This window comes from Henckelia pumila, chromosome 3 (genome assembly GCF_033568475.1).
Source record: "Henckelia pumila isolate YLH828 chromosome 3, ASM3356847v2, whole genome shotgun sequence".
In the NCBI taxonomy this organism is placed as follows: Eukaryota; Viridiplantae; Streptophyta; class Magnoliopsida; order Lamiales; family Gesneriaceae; genus Henckelia; species Henckelia pumila.
The window spans coordinates 128283515-128290393 of record NC_133122.1 but is presented as its reverse complement, the minus strand read 5'-3'; the positions used below and the strand labels follow the sequence as shown (position 1 = coordinate 128290393).

Below are 6879 nucleotides of genomic sequence, written 5' to 3'. Positions count from 1 at the left end.
CTTCATCATGCGGAATCACAAGCCTACCAGACAAACACAGAAAGCCATCTGACTGATAATGAAATCCAGACGAGCTACCCTTGTTAGCTAGACGAGCTAAACGCTGGGTCTTCAAATCAGACATCTGAGCATCTCGGATCCGCGAATACAAGGTTGGCTCAGATAATATCGCAAACATCTGGATACTCTGCATACCTTTCTTATGCTTGAAGGTATAACCTGAAGTACAACAGTCACTGATCGCACTAGACATCGAACAAGTCTGAAGTGCGGATAGTCGCACCTTGCGACTCAAAGCATCAGCGGTGAGATTAGCAGCTCCCGGATGGTACTTAATCTCGAAATCATAGTCCTTAAGCAAATCCATCCAACGTCTCTGCCTCATGTTCAACTCCGCCTGAGTGAACAAATACTTGAGACTCTTATGGTCGGTGAAGATCTAAAATTTCTCGCCATACAGATAATGACGCCAGATCTTCAAAGCGAACACAATGGCTGCTAACTCCAAATCATGGACTGGGTAGTTGTCTTCGTGAAGCTTCAGCTGTCTAGAAGCGTATGCGATCACATGCCCATTCTGAGTCAGGACACAACCTAACCCCTGAAGAGAAGCATCCGTGTAAACTACATACCCTCCAGATCCTGATGGTAATGCCAACACCGGCGCAGAAGTCAACCGCCGTCGAAGCTCACGGAAATTCTCCTCACACTCGGAGGACCACTCAAAATCCACACCCTTGCGGGTAAGCTGCGTCAACGGTCGAGCTAACTGAGAGAAGTTCAGAATGAAGCGACGATAATACCCTGCTAGACCCAGAAAACTACGGATCTCAGCAACTGTCGTCGGACGCGACCAATTAAGTACTGCTTCAATCTTGCTCGGATCAACAGAAATCCCCTCCCTGGATATGATATGGCCAAGAAAGACCACTCTATCCATCCAGAACTCACACTTGCTCAGCTTGGCGTACAATTTCTCATCTCGAAGAGTCTGCAGTACCAACCGCAAGTGAGAAACATGCTCTTCCATGTTACGCGAATACACCAAGATGTCGTCAATGAAGACCACGACAAACTTGTCCAAATACTCCATGAAGACACGGTTCATCAGATCCATGAATATAGCCGGCGCATTAGTCAAACCAAATGGCATCACTAGGAACTCGTAATGCCCATAGCGAGTACGGAATGCAGTCTTGGCTACGTCCTGATCACGGACTCTCAACTGATGATACCCAGATCTCAAGTCAATCTTGGAGTAAACTGACGTGCCCTGCAGCTGGTCAAACAAGTCATCAATACGAGGCAACGGATACTTGTTCTTCACAGTGACTCGATTCAGCTGCCGATAGTCAATGCACAGCCGCATCGACCCATCCTTCTTCTTCACGAAGAGAACAGGAGCTCCCTAAGGAGATACACTAGGACGAATGTACTCCTTGTCCAAAAGATCCTGTAGCTGATTCTTCAACTCACGCATCTCTGACGGAGCCAGACGATACGGTGCTCTAGAAATAGGCGAAGTACCCGGCATCAACTCTATGCCAAACTCGACTTCCCTAGCAGGAGAAAAACCCGGAATCTCATCAGGAAATACATCTGGAAATTCATCCACAACAGGAATGCTCTCTATCCCAATATTCTCAGCGGACAAATCAACTACATAGATAAGGTAGCCTTCCCCGCCAGACTCCAGAGCTCGACAGGCTCTCAAAGCTGATACCAAAGGCATCGGGGGTCGCGCTCCCTCACCATAGAAAAACCAGCTCTCACTCCCTTCCGGATGAAAGCATACTAATCTCTGATAGCAGTCCACTAAAGCTCGATAGGTAGTCAACATATCTATTCCCAGAATGCAATCAAAGTCGTCCATCGCCAGGACCATGAGATTCGCTAACAGAATGTTCCCTTCGAACTCTAAAGGGCAACCCGTCACTAGACGCTTAGCCAAAGAGGATTGGCCCGTCGGAGTAGAAACATACATCACTACGTCTAGTGCAATGCATGGTAACTTATGCCTCTTAACAAAACGTGCAGAAATGAAGGAATGAGATGCACCAGTGTCAATAAGTACAAGAGCAGGTATACCATAAAGCAGAAATGTACCTGCGATGACTTTCTCATTCTCCTCCACAGCCTGATCATGTCTCAGGGCGAACACCTGGCCAGAAGCTCGTGGCCTCAAATGGGAACTCCCAGCAGACTGTCCCTGCGACCTCTGCTGAACGGTGGCCTGAGAACCCGATCCTGAACCAGAACCAGAACCGCCTCCCCCAGACTGTGGACAATCCCTCCGGATATGACCAGTCTCTCCACAACGGAAACAAGCTCCAGAATCTCTGCGACACTTGTCGGATGGATGGTTCTTCCCACAGTGATCACACTTGTCCTTCTTACCGTAACGGACAACACCTCCAGAACCAGAGGAAGAAGAAGATCTAGACTTCTTGAAAGTTTGGGCACGGGGACCCAAAGAACTAGCAGGCCTCGACTGAGGGAAAGACCTGTTCCGCCGAATGCTGTCCTCCGCCTGGTGACAACGGCTCACCAAACCCTCGTAGGACATGTCGTCGCCAACCGCCACACGGTAATGGATCTCAGGGTTAAGGCCCTGAAGGAACAGATTATACTTCATCTCTGAGCTATCAGCAATCTCGGGGCAATAGGATAGCAGATCAAAGAACCTCTGCTGATACTCATCAATAGACATGGCTCCCTGTCGCAGACTCAGTAGCTCGCCTGCCTTCGACTGACGGAGTGCAGGAGGAAAATACCGCTTTTGGAAAGCTGTGCGGAACTCGGCCCAGGTGGCCACTCCTCTCGCCGCAACAAAAGGTGCAGAAGTAAACCTCCACCACCTGCGCGCACGCCCATCCAGAAGATAGCCAAGGGTCTCCACCTTCTGATCCTCGGTGCATTGGAAAGTCTGAAAAGTCATCTCCATGCGGTCTAACCAGTTCTCTGCATCCTCCGGAGACTCACCTCCAACTAAGGGCTTAGGACCCATAGCTAAGAATCGACGCACAGTGAAACGCTCGTCGTCATGGTGACGATGACGCCGTTCTCGACGAGGCTCCCGGTCGGCATCACCCCAACGCCCACCAACACTGCCATGAGAACTCCGGTCGTCACGATTTGACATCTACAAAAATACCTCAAGATGAGACTAAATCCCAATAATTCTTTTGCATGCTCTGATACCATAAATGTAGTGAGCCTTACCCGGATCACCAACTAAACAGAACTTAGGCATGCAATTAACTTAATTAAATAGATATCAGAATAAAACTGCGGAAACCAGAAACATTATACAATCCCAAGTAAAGAAATCTGTAATTAATCCAATAATATACAACCAAATCAAATAGCTGTATAAACCCAAACAACAGTAATAAAACCTATACGAAGCTCCTGCCGGCCAACCGCTGACTAGCCCCTCCTGGATCCACCCTCCTCGTCCAATCGCAAACCTGCCCCATGGAATAGGGTGTCCAAAAAAATACAGAGTACGAGACGTGAGCATAAAACGCTCAGTGCGAGAGTATGAGTATACATGCATGCAAAGTGAACTCCCTATAGACTCGAGGTCAAGGATCAGATAACAGAGACAGACCGGGCCCTGGTATGTAGCACGCTGTGCCGTCGCTTCAGGAGGTGGCTCCCATACCAAGATAACCGTGGATACGCCGGACCCAAATCGATGGAAGTCCATCCACTAACAGGATAGGGTACAACCCTACTAACAGACATCTCGAAAGAGATACAGCAAGATGCAAATGAATGCAGCATAATATCATGGAATATAAATCATGCAGTCACATAATACATGTATACTCAGTCAGGATATCTCGAACAGTAATTTCGTACCTCAAAACAGTGCAAGCTCTACCAACTCTAGGTCCACGCCTATAGTCTGCTCTATACTGCCAAATGATACTACTATCATTAAAGTGCTCTAAAAACCTTAACTAAGCTATTGCATACTCCTAAATATTTATAGAAAGCAAAAGCTATACCTTCGTCCGTCGTTAGCCCTTTGATGTCGATGCCTCCAGAACTTGGGCACAACTCCGCTACGACTACCGAATGCCTCGCCGACCTCCGGACCAAGCCTAAGAAGACTAGAACAGCTCCAAAAGGACTAGAATGGAAAGGAAAACTCGGAATTGGCAAATGAAAGTGAAGTCTCGGCCTTCTATTTATAGACAATGATCGGAACTTCCGATCCTTGATCGGAATGTCCGAACCTCGATCGGAACGTCCGATCCTGCCATCGGAGCTTCCGAAGATCCTGATCTGCCACGTGTCAAAATATCACTTGTTGACTCCGGATAGGGGTGATCGGAGCTTCCGGTCCTGATCGGAGCTTCCGATCTCGCCACACGTCATGCCTGACGTAATATCGATCGGAGCTTCCGATCCTGTTCGGAGCTTCCGATCCTGATCGGAGCTTTCGAACTCACCTTCGAGCTTCCGAACTCTACCTAAGTAATTATGATTAATTCCTTAATTACTGATTTTGGTTACGGGCTACTACACCAAGAATATGACATGAATTGAAGTTGACATTGTTGGCAGGCCCTCTAAATATTTCATGAAGAGGTAAACAAGTGTGTGTTCATACCACTAAGTGGGCTAAGGCAACAGGATTGTCGGTAAGGAATTTAACGGCTAGAGTCATGGCCGTGGGCACTGTCTCCTCTCCGGGAATCATCATCTCGATTATGTTCCCTCCAATGAAGTCGAATGGTAGTCGATGCTGCTGCGTCTCTTCTAATTCTCCAAGCTAATGTATTAGAGCATCGATCACATCGACTGGAGGCTTCTCGTTTCCATCTGTTTTCTCCAGAGAAATTTTTCTCTTTTCTATAATTTTATTCACCATTTCTAGCAATCTCTTCTTGGCCTATGGCAAAAAGAAAGAATTTTTAACAACGCTAAAAAATATAGAGTTCTTTGATCATTTAATTCCAGACCTAATCAAAGGATGGAGGCCGTTACATGAAATTTTGTCCAACTTGTAGATGTATTCAAACCATAAATAGCCAACCTAAAAGTTAGATGATGCAAAAAATCAAATAACAATCAAGTGACAAATAAAGACAAAATAAAGAACAAATCAATTTCTTACAATCCAGGCGGTTGTAACGATGAATGCTTTGATTGTGAATATTCGTTTTGTCTCAGTCTCGTCCAATTTCTCCATCCATTTTCAACCTATAAGAGAGATAATTTGAAACTTAAAGGTCACGAGAACAAAACTCAAGTAACTAAGCATTATATATATACAAACTCGAAAATCGATGAAAAAGTGGAAAGTGATGAGGGAAAAAGTAAAGTAAACATATAAAAATTCATACACAATAGAAGATATATAAGAAGTGCCGCAACCCCTAGATGTTTGATAACTTCGATCTGCTAAAATTAACTTCCAACACCAGTCACATTCATGATTCCATTAATCACTTGCTACTCCGTATATCATATCCTTCTCCGTATATCATATCCTTCTCCATGGAAATTCGATTAAGTTTACTGAAATAACGCGAAACTAGAAAAAGCATACCTCCTTTTTGATTTTGATGCACAGAAGAGCAAAGAGACAACGTAAAACCGAAACCCTTGCTGGGAGCACATAATTCGATAACAGGGTTCACGCATATTCAGACTTCAGTAGAACCATAAATATTTTTAAATTATCATCAAAGTAATAAACTTAGGAGTATAATTAACCAATTTCAGACAAATAAAGTGGACAAAAAGCTTAAGTACATAAATAAAAGTCTCCTGCTTGCAGCAAATTAATCAAAAAACATTGGACGAGCAGACTCTAAAAATATAATCAACGGCAGAAACACCTCAAAATACAACCATCAAATACATTAAGAACCAATATTACAAACCCAGACACCTCAAAATCAAGAATAACATGTAAGAAAGAAAGTTGACCAAAACATTGTTCTTCTACGCTCTGCTCTCTTTTTTCTTTTGCTTCTAGCTAGCTTCAAAGCACATAATTGAAACTCCATGAATTGCAAATTGAAGATAGATTCAGTTATTAACTGAGAGTAATTAGGACTGAATCCACTACATATATCCAAAGACAACAAAAAACAACTATAGATCCTCAAAAAACAGTTGAAGAAAAAATTAAAATACGAACAAAAAAGCTAATAGACAATATGACAAAACAAAGGAAAAGGAAATAAGACATGCAGCTGATATAATCATTAAGCAATAGCACAAAACAGTGCCATTTATGATAATCAAGAACACGTGATTGTCAACCTTAGGTCAGATGCAGAAAGTGATAGCTTAAAGAAACTGAGTACCAGCTGTTTAGCGATTGCTTGAACTTGTTCTTCTGGAAGGCACTTGTCATCCTAAAGAATTTCAAAAAGCTCACCCTGCAAAAAAAAATATTAATCACACAACTTTCATTTTCCCCTGACAGTGCGCAGGATGTGTTCATCAAATAGCTCATATAACCACAAAGCCTTGTAGCAAAATAATTGATGGAATGGAGATAATTGGAAAGTGAAGTGGTATTTACTTGTGCGAATTCAGTGACAACACAAAACTCTTGTGGGCTCTCGAATGAGTCCAGCATTGCTATAATATTTTCATGCTTCAACTTCCTAAGAATCTGAAGAGCTCCAAACCAGTTAAAGTTAGCAAATGGCCACGTACAAAACACCACAAACTTTAAAGTATTACTTAAATACAATAATGCAAACATAAAATTACATGCACTTAAGTCTGCTAATAGAAGGCAATCAACAATAGAAAAAAGAATGAGAATAAATAGTATGATAAATACCTCAATATCCTGTTTTTCCGTGTTTAGGGATAAATTTCATAGCAACCGTCTGTCAAATT

The 6879-nt window shown here is 43.5% G+C and overlaps 1 long non-coding RNA gene across 1 annotated transcript; it reads right to left on the bottom strand.

Annotated features, from left to right (window-relative positions):
- Positions 1-4566: 4566 nt before the first annotated feature.
- LOC140893621 (uncharacterized) lies at positions 4567-6645 on the bottom strand. Its single transcript, XR_012153222.1, has 5 exons — positions 6554-6645; positions 6333-6407; positions 5132-5217; positions 5002-5050; positions 4567-4906 (listed from the first exon to the last, which is right to left on the bottom strand). It is a non-coding gene; the product is annotated as an uncharacterized lncRNA (long non-coding RNA).
- Between the last annotated feature and the right edge of the window lie 234 nt (positions 6646-6879).